Source organism: Anabrus simplex, chromosome 12 (assembly GCF_040414725.1).
Source record: "Anabrus simplex isolate iqAnaSimp1 chromosome 12, ASM4041472v1, whole genome shotgun sequence".
Taxonomy (NCBI): domain Eukaryota; kingdom Metazoa; phylum Arthropoda; class Insecta; order Orthoptera; family Tettigoniidae; genus Anabrus; species Anabrus simplex.
In genome coordinates this window covers 73,020,430-73,036,881 of record NC_090276.1, presented here as the reverse complement: position 1 = coordinate 73,036,881, position 16,452 = coordinate 73,020,430, and positions in this window count along the sequence as shown.

Sequence of the window (16,452 nt, the reverse complement as noted above, 5' to 3'; positions counted from 1 at the left end):
GTAAATAGAAGAAAGTTGAATCTAATTAAGTCTTTGCCTAAATTTAAAACATTCCAGAAATAATACATTACAAGATTGAGAGCAACATACAAAATAAGAGAAATTATAGTACAAAATTAAACCCAATAGATAGAAACGCCTTTCAACATTGCATTAAATGAACACGAAATAAAGTGCAAGTTTTGAAACTGAGTTAAACATGACAATAAATCATTGTAAACAACAGGCTCATGATCATAGCTAATACATTTCATATTATTCCGTACTGAAGAGCAATATAATGTAACACTAGAGCTAAACTATTCAATGCTTATTTATTGTAACCTAAAAAAGTTACATATTTTTGAAACCAGTTTTGGTCTTGCTAGGGACCATTATCATAAATTATAATAGATCAAATTTTTAAGTAAGAGTATGTTGTTGACATTTGGTGTAAGACCGAAACTAGTTTCAAATATTATGTAACTTTTTTAGGTTTCAATAAATAAGTATTGAATAGGTGGAAAACTTTTAGCTGTTGTTTTACATTAACAGGCTCACGAAACATAAAATGAAGAAAACTAAATACAAACATACGTTAACAACATGATACCAAAGGTCAAACCCATGTAAACTGCTTGCCATCAAACAAAATGTATGTAAATTCACCGCACGGCGACTACTTACTTCAAATTACCAAAAATGGACACAAAGGAATGAACTGAAAATTTAGATTACTATTGACGAATAAAACAAAACAGAAAGATTTACAAGTTTTTTTTTTACGTCGCACCGACACAGAGAGGTCTTATGGCGACGATGGGACAGGAAAGGGCTAGGAGTGGGAAGAAAGTGGCCGTGGCCTCAATTAAGGTACAGCCCCAGCATTTTCCTGGTGTGAAAATGGGAAACCATGGAAAACCATCATCAGGGCTGCTGACAGTGGGGTTCTAACCCACTATCTCCCGAATACTGTATACTGGCCGCACTTAAGCGTCTGCAGCTATCGAGCTTGGTAAAATAGAAAAATGAAACTTGAAAGAAGTTAACTTACCTCTATATTCATGAGCAGGAAAGTCCCAGCAGAGCAGACCATTCAGCAAAATTTGCAGAGAACCAATCAGCTTGAAGATTACAAATCAGTTTGTTCTCTTTACAACCAATAAGATTAATAACAAATATATATTTTATAGTATTTTTATTTTATTTTTTTATTGTATTGTATGGCTGGGAGTGTTTGAGGATATGTTCGCCTCACCTGGTGCAGGTCTTTCTATTTGACATCCATGGGCGACCTGCATATCTGGATATGGAGTGACCGAGCTCAATAGCTGCAGTTGCTTAAGTGCGGCCAGTATCCAGTATTCGGGAGATAGTGGGTTCAAATCCCACTGTTGGCAGCCCTGAAGATGGTTTTCCGTGGTTTCCCATTTTCACACCAGACATATTTTGGGGCTGTACCTTAAATAAGGCCACGGTCACTTCCTGTCACATCGTCGCCATAAGACCTATCTGTGTCGGTGCGACATACAGCAACTTGTAAAAAAAGATATGGAGTGATGATGATGAGGTAGCGAGAGGGTTAAACCCAGTGTCAGCACGTAGCCTACTCCTGTCAAATAACGCCAAGAGGTCTGCTCAAAGCTTTACGTCTCCATCCGAAGGACAAATCACCATCGACAGCGTCATATGCCCTCCCTTCTTATGAACAATGCGGGGAGGTTTGGAATTGTATCCAGGGTTTTGGCACACAATATAGTGATTAGAATTGTATACCACCACCTCCCCTACCCTGCCTGCCAACATTCTGATGGTGAAGGGACTCGAGCTGGCCAACCACGGTGTCAGACCGTATAGAAGTAAATGATCATGACCATGAGGCGGGCTGCCGCATGTAGTTTAAAACAGGTACACTTCCTGCAAAATTAGCACGTGAAGTACTGTACATGCTGTCCCACAAGTTCATATCCAATTACACAACATTGCACGACCTTTTTCCACCTGTAACAAAAGTAATTGAAAAAGTCGCTCTATACCTTCCTGTATTCAATTCCACCGAGTTCGTAGTAGGCAATCTTGCTGTTACAGAAGTGTGCCTTGATTGTGTTCCGTTTGTGACGGTGAAATATGCTCAGGTTGACGAACTCCACGGGATACACAGACACCAGCTCCAAAGTCTCCACTTCAGGATCTAGTCCAGGGATGTAGCCCACTTCGACCAGATGAGCTTCTCGCAGTACATCAGTGGCCACTACTAGCTTTGTCGGTGTCAGACCTGCAGAAAATGATACAACAGAGAATTTCTAGGCTTGACTTTTGTTCACATTATGAGTTTGTTTAATACCTTATACAGCTGGAACAGGAAGAGGACAGAAACACGGTGTGAGTAGAGGGAGCATGGAAAAGAGCGTCAAGGCAAACATTTTTTTACTTATTTAGCATATGATGGCAAAAGGAAGAGTCTGATAATGAGCTATGTCAGCCACAAGTAAGTAGGCCTACGTACTGCATGATGGATATTGTTTTACCTCTTCCTATAAGTTTGAAATTTTATTATTACCAATTTATTCCTTAATTCTAAATAGATTTACACATCTTGAGGACTATGAGTTCCAAATCATTTTCCATCACATGTCTGCCATTCACTTCCATATAGTGTATTTAAGTGCAGTGTTACTGAGAACTCCCAAACATATTACCATACATCGGAGACAAAATGCAAAAAGACTACAAAATGACCTCGATAATATTGTGAAATGGACAGTAGGCAATGGTATGATGATACAATTTTACAATTGGCTTAACGGCGCACCGACACCGATAAGTCTTATGGCGACGATGTGATCTGAAGGGGCTTGGAGAAGGAAGGAAACAACTGTGGCCTTAATTAAGGTACAGCCCCAGCATTTGCGTGGTGTGACCGTGGGAAACCATGGAAAACGATCATCAGGGCTCCCGACAGTGGGGCTCAAACCCACTATCTCCCGGATGCAAGGTTACAGCTGTGCGCCCCTAACCGCACAGCCAATTCGCCCGGTGGTTTGATGATAAACAGGGTTAAACATCAGGTTGTGAGTTTTACAAACAGGAAAAGTCCTCTGAGTTTTAATTACTGCGTTGATGGGGTGAAAGTTCCTTATGGGGATCACTGTAAGTACCTAGGTGTTAAAATAAAGAAAGATATTGATGATGATGTTCGTTGTTTAAAGGGGGCTTACAGCTTGTTCATTAGCCCCAGGAAAGATATTCATTTCGGTAATCGCATAAATGGGATTGTAAATAAAGGGTACAGATCTTTGCACATGGTTATGAGGGTATTTAGGGGTTGTAGAAAGGATGTAAAAGGGAGGGCATACAAGTCTCTGGTAAGACCCCAACTAGAGTATGGTCCCAGAGTATGAGACCCTCACCAGGATTACTTGATTCAAGAACTGGAAAAAATCCAAAGAAAAGCAACTCTATTTGTTCTGGATGATTTCCGACAAAAGAGTAGCATTACAAAAATGCTGCCAAGTTTGGGCTGGGAAGAAATGGGATATAGGAGATGAGCTGCTTGACTACGTGATATGTTCTGAGCTGTCAGTGGAGACATGGCATGGAAGGACATTAGTAGACGAATAAGTTTGAGTGGTGTCTTTAAAAAGTAGGAAAGATTGCAATATGAAGATAAAGTTGGAATTCAAGAGGACAAATTGGGGCAAATATTCGTTTATAGGAAGGGGAGTTAGGGACTGGAATAACTTAACAAGCGAAATGTTCAATAAATTTCCAATTTCTTCGCAATCATTTAAGAAAAGACTAGAAAAACAACAGATAGGGAATCTGCCACCTGGGTGACTGCCCTAAATGCAGATCAATAGTGATTGATTGATTGATTGATTGATTGATTGATTGATTGACTGATTGATTGACAAACCTCCATAACCACTTCTTCCTTGATCAGTTCATATACTGGTGTCTGGGAAGTGTAAACGAGCTGGCCTTACATGAGGTTTGTTGATTAGTTGGGGATGAGAGGTGGTGGTAATAGTGGTGGTGATTTTTATTTTAAGAGGAAGTACAACTGGGTAATCATCTTCTCAGAACAAATGAAATGGAAATAAAAACTTAAATTGAAACAAAGTTATTTATTCTACACAGGAATTTGAAAGTACATTAAAAAATGAAACAAATATTATTTTAGTAAAATGAAAATGTGTCTGGCCCCGCGGTGTAGGGGGCAACACATGCGCCTGTCACCCGGTGGCCCTGGGTTCGATTCCTGGCCTGGGGACTGAGTGTTTGTGTCGTTCTCACATTCAACACTTTATAATTCCACCATTTACATAATACACGCAGGTTCCTCACATATGGTGCAAGTAGGGGCAAAAGATCTTCATAGATCGACGCCCTGAACAAATTGCATTTAAAATTTAAAAAATAATTTTAAAAAGATGAAAAGGTCATAAACGCATCAAAAGGGAACATAAGTTCCCTGAGTGACAGAACCCTTGAAATTTACATGCCCTTGATTAATCCATTCTCACACATAAAACGAATGACGAGATCAGCAGTAGTCGCATCATCGGCTAGTAAGTGTTCGAGTGTTTCCTGCAGGCCAAGGTTCCATCTTAGGCCAGAGAGATCGGGGCACTCGGTGATGATGTGGCCACAGTGAAGTTGGCACCACAAGAACACACTGGGGGGTCTTCCCTCTTTAGGAGGTAAGAGTGTGTAGATCGATCCTCAGCCTGTACATAACTACGGCCTGTTGGTAGTTGTGTTCTTATTTGCTCTCAGATTACCAGGACACCAAGACAGTTTGATGAAGCTGATAACAAATATCCCTAGCTGGTACATTTACAGGTCAAGGTGGAAAATGTACCACTTCTCTTGCTGCTTCATCCGCAAGTTCATTTTCCGTAATCCCAAAGAGCCATTCGAAAGTGATTCTAGTGCCAGCATGACACAACCTGGCTAGAAGCTCATGAATCTGCTGTACCAGTGGGTGTTGTGGGAAACAGGTGTCAATAGACTGCAGATGACTTTACAAGTCGGTACATACAAGAATGTGATTTCTTTCACAGAGTGCTAACTTCAGAGTTTCTAAGAGGCCGTGTATCATTCGGCCAGTTTTGCTACTTTTGGTAAAATGGAGTGATGGTGGGGAATATTTAGTTAATTTTTGTTTGAAAGTTCTGTACCAGGCGAGTTGGCCATGTGGTTAGGGGCGCGCGGCTGTGAGTTTGCATCCGGGAGATGGTGGGTTCGAACCCCCGAAGATGGCTTTCCGTGGTTTCCCATTTTCACACCAGGCAAATGCTGAGGCTGGGTCTTAATGAAGGCCATGGCCGCTTCCTTCCCACTCCTGGGACTTTCCCATCCCATCGTTGCAATAAGACCTATCTGTGTCGGTGCAACGTAATGCAAAAAAAAGTACTGTTGATCGCTAACGTCAGAGGCGCACAGGCACGCTAAGTAGAAGAAGAAGTAATTTCATGAGTTAGGTTTCCTAAATCCATCTTGTATAGTTTACAGTCTTACCTCTTCACGTTGTTTATGAATGTTACTTTAATGATCTAGTAGCTATCTTCCTAATATTTTGAAGCTCTTGAAATTTAGTTGGATTTTTGTTGCAACACCAATTATGCCAAGATTATTGTCTGAATTGCCTGAGTCTGTCACATTCCGCTGTGCACCAAGCATGTTTTCTTTTCCTTTCTTTTTCTGTTGCTCCCTCTGCCCAGTCCAAGATTATGTGGGGATAGAATCATGAAAACCTTAATTGTTGATCTAAGTTCTAACACACTGAGATTTCTCTCTATCCTTCTGAACATGTTTACAGCAGTTTCTGATACATTTAGACCAGAGATTTTTAAATATTTTGCAAATTTAGCACTATTTTCAACTTAAATGGTCATGAAGTTATGGTGAACAATGATAACAATGATAACTATTATGATGGAGTTCTATGAGACGAATGTAATGATACCACTAGCACCATGGAGTTGTGAGCTGTAGTAATTTGACTGCAACACAACAAGCTTTTTAACTCTGTATTAAGCATTTAGATATAATTTATAGTTAACAAGATATTAGAATCATTCCGTATTGATCGTTTTCACTTTACAAAGGAAATATATGTCCTATTCAATACGTACACATCTTTATCATTAGAATGAATGAAAACCTACAACCTGTTTTCCAGTCAATGACCAGGTCAAGGATAGAATGAATGAAGCCCCAATCTTGCGGCGAGGATAGGAATTGTGCCGGCTGCCGACGCCTGTTGCACTCCTCTGGGGCAATGATTAATGACTGACAGTTGAAATGAAATGATGGTAGAGTGTTGCTGGAATGTAAGATGACAGGAAAAACCGGAGTACCCGGAGAAAAATCTGTCCCTCCTCCGCTTTGTTCAGCACAAATCTCCCATGGAGTGACCAGTATTTGAACCACGGAACCCAGCGGTGAGAGGGCGACGCGCTGCCGCCTGAGTCACGGAGGCTACTCTCCATCATTAGACGGAGTAATAGTCATACATGTTTCAACTCGTTTGAGCCATTTTCAGTGAAAAAAAGTTTTTTTTTACATAATTGATGCTAAAAATGTGTTAAAACATAATGAAGAAAAGAATGAAAACAAATGACATGTCGGGAATTAAAACAATAAGTAATTATGGTGAGGATGTGGAACTCTTAGTCTAAAACGTGCAGTGTGTTACAATTAAAAATGAGGAAGAATTCACTGTGCTAAAATTTGAAATGACAGTCTGTCTTCTGTCTTCGTTGACTCAACATAACACATAGTTAAGAGGGCAGCGAAAACTTGAGAAACTATGTTTGAGAAGAAAACAAGTGTCAGGTAAAAAGTATGCGACACATAGTGGAAACCGCCAATGAAGTTCAAATTTATTAAATAGTTGTTCTCTTGAACGGCCTGACCATCTCAAATTTAACGGTCCCGTTCTCACTAATCATGTCCATTGAGCCAACAACCTTGCCATGATCACTTATTGGTTTAATTGTCATGTTTCATTTGTTTTCATTCTCTTCTTATTATATTTTAACACATTTTTAGCATCAATTACGTAAAAGTCTTTAACCTTTTTTCACTGAAGATGGCTCAAACGAGTTGAAACATGTATGACTATCATTACTCCATCTAACGATACAGATGTGTATGTATTGAATAGGAGAACATATTATATTTCCTTTGTAAAGTAATTTATAGTTGCAAAGTCGTGAAGCCAAACTTACTGTACATTCCCTATTCCTATGAATTGATATGGTGTCATCTGCTGGGGAAGTATAGGGATGGGGAACTCCAGACCATAAATGCAGAAATGCTTCAGCTGCAACTTTTACACCAAAGCCCCTACTATATATATTCTTTTAAGGTTGCAGGTTCGTCAATGGAGGTGGGACAGCTCATTCTTCACATCTTCACTTGCTGCTCTTTCCATCAGACGATCCCGGGCAAGTGGATAAGAAGAGGAGATCCTGTTGCATCACACCTCATTCATCTGATCAGACACCTATAGAAACTGAAGAGGAGCTCCTGGCAAGGATTCTCTCTGCCTGTGACGTGGTTAGAATTGGATACATCAGAATGCCTGGAATAAAGCTGGGGGATGCTGTTTTGAACGGCTATTGTGAAAGTCTTCGTCGCATGTGGTTGTAGTGCAGGAAAATAAAGGTACTGTATGAAATTTCCACACAAAGATATGCAAGTTTTTAAGCTGATGTTTGCAGGCATCCCAAGAAAGAATTTGGCTTATACCCAGAGACTGAGGCATTTCCAGACCAGGGTTCCCTATTTGATTTGATACCTGCATCCCTGAGGATCTGGTTTTATCAGCACCATGTCTAGAATATTCTTCCTTCTGGCTGATGCCTTCAGAAACTGCTACAGGCTTTTATGAAATTAAAACCGTTTTATGTCGTACATACTTCAATTTTCACCTTTAACGTCAGGCTTAAAAGTAAATACGTATAGTCTAAAATAAGCTTTGTTCTACCATATATAATTTCCACCTCGCTCGTCTGATGAGTCCTGGTTACAATGATGCTTATTAATAACTACACAATGTTTTCATAGCCAAGATCTATTGTAATAGATTTAATAGTTGATGCTAGAAGGACAATACCCGTGAGGTTTGTCAACTTTTTAAAAAAATGGACGGGCTGTGTCGGAGTCAAGGTTATAGATGAGGTAGATCAAATTAGATTTAACAACTAAGAGGCTCCATTGGCATGGCCGAAATGCTGGGCTGTACATCCCGCTGCCCGGATGCCTCCTCTTATTATTTGTGCTGCTGGTACTCTCCGACACGTTTGCTGCACACTTCTTGGGCTTGCTTGATTCCTGAGATTTCTCTCTATCCTCCTGAACATTTTACAGCAGTTTATGATACATTTATATCAAAGATTTTTACACATTTTGCAATTTTAGCACTATTTTCAACTTGCATGGTTATGAAGTTATGGTGAACAATGGTATCTAGTATAATGGAGTTCTATGAGACAAATGTAATGATACCATTAGCACCACAGAGTTGTGAGCTGTAGTAATTTTACTGCAACATGACAAGCTTTTTAAACCTGTATTAAGCATTTAGATATAATTTACAGTTGCAAAGTTGTGAAGCCAAACTTATGTACATTCCTGAGAGGCACAGTACATGAACAAAACGGGACTTATTCTACATCAAAAGTCACTATACACTGTAAGAGAATGCTTAGGAATGTATTTATACATCTAATGTGGAATTCATAAGCATCATGGTCTACTAATAAAATAAAAAATTTGTATGCAGTTATAATACAATTTTGGTAACATTGAAGATTAATCTAAATTACTAATGTATTTAATTAATTTGTTTTTAGCTGTGTGTGGAGCATTATTTTTGTGCTTTTTAAAATATCAGTCTATTACTTAATGTAATTATTTTGTAAGCTAAGTCAATCTTAGCAACCTACAATATTACGGAAAGAGCAGGTTAAGATTTATACAGAACTAACAGAAGTACCCGCTCTTTGTACAGGTTATCAGAAACTGGTTTTAGTTACTCATACTATCGGTGTGACTGACTTCATTAGATATTTATATCACTGGTGTATTTACTTAAGTACGTAGAAATTATTTGTCATGTTCGGAATTATAGTGTATCTTCTTCTTCTTTTCTTCATGGGGGCCTCTAAATATTAGTTCTTAATTAGCGTCGACCTCTAACATCTTTTGCTACCATGTTTTTCCTTCATTCCCACCTAGATATACCTGCTCCCTTCACAAAACTGCATGTTTAGTGTAAGTATACTTCCACTAGATAGTACCACAAATATAAATATTATTGAATGCACAGTATAGTCTCGTTAATCCGAACTAATTGGGACCGGAGTCTGTTCGGATTACGAAATGTTTGGATTAATCGGAAAATGTTTTCTAATAATAATGTTATTGTTTTTACATCCCAATAACTACTTTTGCGGTTTCCGAAGATGGCTAGGTGCCGGAATTTTCTCCAGCAGGAGTTCTTTTACGTGCCAGTAAATCTACTTACAGAGGCTGACGTATTTGAGCACCTTCAAATACCACCAGACTGAGTGAATTAACTTGCGGTGAAATAAGAGCAGATGTTATGTCGATATTGCAGCCAATGGACTAGGGCGTTCTGCAAAATATAAAACTTTTGTATAAACGGAATCTTCTCAGGTACATGATTGAGAATGACAGTTCACTTACTATTCTTCAAAAACTGAAGAACGTGAATGTAAAGGACGTGGTTTACTAGGCAGCAGAGGTACGAGAGGGTGTCGGTGAGCAGTTCATGAGGAAAACGTGGAAGAAATTGTGGCCGAGTCCCGCATTAATCGAGAGTCCAGCGGAAGTGTCTGCAAATGTCAGTCTCCTTGAAATCGTTAAAAAACTTCCTGGGTGTGAGGAAGCCAATGAAAATGACATTAGCGAGTGGATGGAAGCTGACATACCAAGAAATTGTAGCTATGGTGGAGAAAGAATCTGGAGTTGATGAGGAACAGCGTGACGACGAAGAAGATCACAATGAATAACTAGTGTTACATTCACATGCCGCGGCTGTCTTAGAACTTGCCGTACGCTACATTGCGCAACACTCCACTGATGTGATGTTTATGAGACGCTGGTTTATCACTGCATCTTCGAGTAGGTTCCAGTCACTACGGCAAAAGAAACTAACAGACTTTGTAATGATAAATGTCCAGTGATTTATGGTTTTTGATGTATAATTATGTTTACATCTAGTTATTCTAGTAAAATATAACTAATAAAATGCAAGTAAATGTTCATACCATAATATGTCCTTTCATTTCAATAAGGAGAATTTTTAAAATTGAATATTTCAGTTCGGATTAACAGGGTTCGGATTAATGGGACTCTAGTGTATTTGTTTGATCTGACATTTTGTAACTATTACAAATGATCAAGGAAATACGCGATGCATAAAAACTACAATAATTATCGAGAATTATAATTCTCAGGGCTTGTCACTCATGTTGCACATCATATAATGAATCTGAGTATAAATGTTGAGAAATTTTTTCAAGTCATGGCTCCCCCCAGTGCCCCCCACCTCGAATTGTTTTGAAAATAAAATAAAATACAGCCCATGTTACTCACTGGCAATGTAGCTTTCTATAGGCCAAGTAATTTTTAAAATCGGTTCAGTAGTTTTTGAGTTTATTTGTTACAAACATACCAGATGCTGATATGCTCAATGTTATGGTGTCTGTTTGAAATTAATTAACAAAATATAAACTGGTCATTAATCTTTTATTAATTTTGAATCTCCTTGAATCACTCCAATAAATAAGTTAGGATGTGTAATTATTTTGTAAGCTAAGTCAATCTTAGCAACCTACAATATTACAGAAAAAGCAGGTTAAAATTTATACAGAATAAACAAACAAATAATAACATGGAACACAAATGAAAAAGAAGCAATAGAACACAGAACAACTAAATTTAAACAAGCACGAAGACTTACCTGGCCAACTTATTAAAAAAAATATCTCTTTCGATAAATGGTAAGCTGAAACACTATAATTCCATAGTTAAACCAGAGGCAACGTATGCTAGTGAAACTTTATTCAAATTAAATGTAAAATCTACAACAGATAAATTACAGAAAACTGAGAGAAGAATTCTTAGAACAATTATTAATAAAAAACACCAAGTTGAGGGACAGTGGAGATTGTTGCCTAACAACATTGTCTATCGTGAATGTGAATCAATAATATCTACAATGCGTAAAAGAAGAATTTCCTTTTTTTGTCACATATCAAGATTACCAGACACCAGGATATTGAAACAACTATTTGATTACTTTTTGAAAAATAAAATCAATAATAATTGGTTCAAAGAAGTTCAGGATGATTTGGAAGAATTGGGTATAACTCGGCAACAAATCAAAGATAGAAAAGAGAAGAGGATTTTGAAGAACAAGGATTTTGAAGAACAAAAGCATAAGTCTCAAACTAAAAACAATTGAACGGAAACAATATTCTATATCGGACACACAAAGGGCTTCCAGGTCGGAGAGGATGAGAAAGTCCTGGGAGAAGAAAAAGAAGAAATTAACTCAAATGTATTGATTTAAGTGCTCCAATGTGGGCATAAAATATGTAAATAAATAAAAATAAACAAACACGCTGATATGCTCGGTGTTACGATGTCTGTTTGAAATTAATAAACAGAATATAAACCAGTCATTCATTTTTTTATTAATTTTGAATCTCCTTGAATCACTCTAACAAATAAGTTAGGATGTGTACTTGAATAAGATATGGAAATTATGATATTAAAAATCTTCATTTTCTCCATTCGAGGACGATGAGTGTTGGAATATTTTTGCACATGTATCTTCAATTACTACTGGCAGACAATCAATTCAGATGTGTAGTGCAGTGCCCTGTGGCAATGGAGCAGGATAGTTTAGTCCGGGAGCTCTTGGCAGCACATTGGCTTGTGGGCAGCAAGTGTGTGTATTTTTGCCTTCAGTCAGATTCCCCACTTCAAGCAACGTTTTCTCCACCACTGGTCCTTCAGCATTCAAATTCTTCTCTGTACTTGAGCTTTGACTTCATAGTTCTGTAGCTTTCTTGCAGCTGATTTGGATTTTGCCCAGCATTAGGAGTTTTTTGTTTTTTGGTCTATAAGACCCTGAATTTCAAAACACTGAACAGACATTGTTGCTCTGAGTGAAGTCAGACAAGTACTAGTCACTCTACAGCCCAAGAAAAACTGTGTTCACAGGAGTCCAATAAAAAAGACTGCAGAAAATAAAATGTTAAAAGTTCAACAACAAGAAGAGCTTTGATGTGCCAGCAAAGCAGATGAGCTTGTGGCCTCTTCAGCTGTCAAAGAGGACATGATCGTACTCGCCAGCAAGATGAAGGCGAAATTATCCCAAAAGTATAACTAGAAAATGCATGACCATGTACAGTGAGAGGTGGTGATAACTTAAGCTGTTGCTGCTTTGTTTCCTAGTGGCAGCGCAGCAAGCGTAAGTACAAATGAATGTTTAGTTTATGAGTTTTAAGTTCTTGTTGAGTGCACGTTATTCCTACACTTGTTATCTATCACTATGGTGATAGCTCCTTCTCTGGATCAGTAGTAGCGTGTCGGTCTCTGGATCCCAAGGTAGTGGGTTCAAACCTAACAGAGGTAGCCAAATTTTTGAAGGGTGGAAAAAAAATCCATTCGACGCTCCGTGTTGTGCGATTTCGATATGTAAAAGATCTCTGGTGACACATTTAGTGTTCTCAGCTGTAGACGCCCAAGAAAGATTTAGTTTTCTCTGCCATCTAGTAGAACAAGCTGACGATGATGCTTGTTGTTTTAAGGGGCCTAACATCGCAGGTCATCGGCCCCCGAGTAGAACAAGCAAGTAGCCAGATGGTGTCTAATGAAAATGTTGCCACACGGTAGCTGAGGTCATACAATTATTATTACAATTATTATTATTATTATTATTATTATTATTATTATTGATATTATAATGGTGACATATAGTATTGGATAACAAATATTTCTATTCAAGACATTTCTCCTACGGAAGAAATCATATGACAGAACTGTTTGCAAATTTCTATGTTGTTACCATCGAGCTACAATGCCTTCAAGACAGCACATAACCAGGACAAATGATGAGAAAGAGGGTGTAGACATTCAAGAAAGAGTAGATTATCAGCCCAAGAAATCTTCATGCCAATTGGTCAGGTGTGATATTTTACAAAGACTGACATTATAAGGATTGAAAATGCAACACTTTCATTCTTGCAAAGTATCAGCAGTTCATCGGTTAGTACATGGGATCCAGCTGCCGCCTGCAACCTGTCCATGATGGCATTGTTGATCTTTCTCTTTTAATAACAATGGATAAAGCGTATGTGAACTCTCAATACTGAATGCACTGGGACACTAACAATCCTCGTGTGCATGAAATTCCTCCTCACGATCAGAAAGTCTGTGTTTGGTATGGTATTACTGCATGCAGAATAATTGGTCCCATTTTCTCTTGTGAAACAGTTACAGCTCCAACAGGAGCACAACATTCAGCAGTTGTTAGCGTCGAGGGATATCCTTTAATACATTGTCCACCATCCAGATTGGTGTGACTTTATATTACTTATATTCAACACCAGGATATCCCTCAGATGAATGCAGCAGTATTGCACTGTGTGCATTAAGAGCAAGGCTATACATACAGCATTCAGATTTTAATCCACTGTATATATGTTTTTTGACTCATTATGATCAATGTTTGAATGATTTCACAGCCCTATTTGACCTTTTTTTAAAGGGCATTTTATGTTATGATCGCTATGTCTCTTTCTTAGACTTTACCTTGTAAAACCTGCTGAGGATGTTCGTGTAACAATCCAAACTAGTTCAAAAAGATTTTTTCTTAAATGAATTGATGACAATTACATCTTATCAATGTACTGATTAGGTGGATAAACTCCTTTCTTTAATAAGAAATAAATTCAACAGTGAACAGTTGACCAGACATATTTCTCTTCTGGCCAAGACACAATATAACATAGAAAATGTAGTTTAGAAATGGCATAGAGCTTTTTTGCAGAAAGAGTAAAATTCATTGTTGAATCTGTTTCTTCCAATCACTTGACATAAATTCATCTGTCTCCCTGCACTATTGGAAGGTTCTTTATCACTGTATCACATGGAAACTGGCAAATTACTACACAGTTCCTCACTCTCTATCATCTTGTAAAACTAGTGGCATAGGACTGTGTAACTCAAAGAATATCAAGCTAACCCAGGAAAACTAGAACAAACATTATGGTATTGGTCTTCCATTTGACATAATTTAAAAGTGCTTGCTCAGACACAAGAACTGCAAGAGTTTTGCAATATGTCAAACACCAATGGCATGTAAGTAAACTACCCTTAAATGTAAGACTTCTGCTGGTATTGAACCTACTCTCATGGGATTAGAAAGCCAATGGCTAAACAATGGTGCCACTAAAATTAGATATCTACAACTAGTGGAAAAATGGCTTGGTTCACCTGGAAGGATATGGGTTCAGGAAATCTCCACTTGTGGAGTGGCACATGGCTCTAAGGTTTCAGCCTACAGCAAAAACCACTTTTCCCTCTGCAAAAGACAAATGATCATACATATGTCCTGGTCATGGCCATCCATCAATGGTTGCTAATTTCAGATGACCACCGGCCATAAGACACAGCCTGCACGGTTGCTAGGGTTACACTTCCATCACACATTTTGTGATGTAATTCAGGTATTTAGAGAACCCACGGTCGTAAGGAATATTTATGTCAAAATTAGTACCAAGTTAATTCCTGGGGACACCCCAGTTAGTGCAACAGTACCTCTCGAGGTCTTTGTGGTCTGTACAGAGAAGGCTTTGCTTTTTACAACTGTTGGAATATTTTCAACAGCATCACAGAAAATTTTTTGCTTCTAAATCCAGATCAATTTTCTAATAATAATGTTATTGGCTTTAACAAAAAATTCATTTCTAGCCAATTAAAATTTAAAAATTTCCACACAACCCAAAATGCCCTGTGAAATTGCATTTCGATTCAGTACTTAAAAGACAAAGATATGAAATTACAAAGGGTCTTTACTAGAAACTTAAGCTTACATCCATTCCTGGTAGGACCTAGTGTTTACAGTGCACACTGATCTGTCTGGCTCAGTCTCACAGCATGAAAGTGACTGAGGTATGAGCGATGTCAGTGATGTGAAGCCAGTCCCTACGATGTGTGTTCCATTAGGCTGGCTCAGTGAGGAAAGCAACAGCAAACTTCCTTAATCTTCACCATCTCAGTGCACCTATCAGTGACATCTAGGCTGTCAATGTGGAGCTGTTGAAATCTCATCAACCTTTGGGCTGAAAACTCAACAGCAACATTGGGAATTTTAAGTGGAACAGAATTTCAAAGCTTGAGTGTCACTGCAGTGCTACACAAAGCACATCATCACTGATTGTAAGAGGAGAAAGTATAATGGCAGTGCTAGTGACTTTGCTCTTGCAACCCCAGAAATTACTGACTACATCCAAAATTTATATATATATAAGTATATATCCTACCTACAGTAAGATAGACACTGTATCTCTAGCCATAAGCTAAATGAATTTAAGCCTCCAAACCTCCTACCCTACAATAAGAAAAAGAAATGCAGGATGGGCAGGGCAAAACAAAAAAAAAATATTAAAAAATGCAAACTTATCGTTTGAGATAAATGTCCATCATATTTCATTGTAGTAAGTGTTCCAAAAATATAGAATGCACTTTACCAAGGGCCCAGTTTTTCCACCTGTTCTCTTGTCATCGGCCAGGTTTCTGTTCCGTAAGTCATAGCTGTTCTGATCCCTTTCCATTTTATCTGGCAGTCTTCCTCCATTTCCAGCTTGTTAATTGTATCCAAATCATTATGTCTTCCTCCAGTCCACCAGCTTGTTGAATAAATGAACCCAAGGTACCTGAAATTGTTAACTTTTGGGATTTCTATCTTCTCACCTGTTTCCTTTTCTCTCGGGCTCATAAACTCTGTCTTCTTTCTGCTTATCCTCATTCCCCCACTTTTCAGCCTAATTTTAATTCTGTACTATTTAAGGCATGGCACTGCGCCGGCGTCTCACCGCTGGATTCCGTGGTTCAAATCCCGGCCACTCCATGTGAAATTTGTGCTGGATAAAGTGGAGGTGGGACAGGCTTTTCTCTGGGCACTCCGGTTTTCCCTGTCATCTTTCATTCCAGCAACACTCTCCAATATCATTCATTAATCATTGTTCCAGAGGAGTGGAACAGGCACAATTCGTATCCTCACCGCTAGATAGGGCTTCATTCATTCCATTCCTGACCCGGTCGAATGACTCGAAATAGGCTGTGGATTTTCAATATTTAAGGCCATTCATCACAGGTTAAGAGCATAGTATAGATCTGAACTATTTGGATTATTTTCAC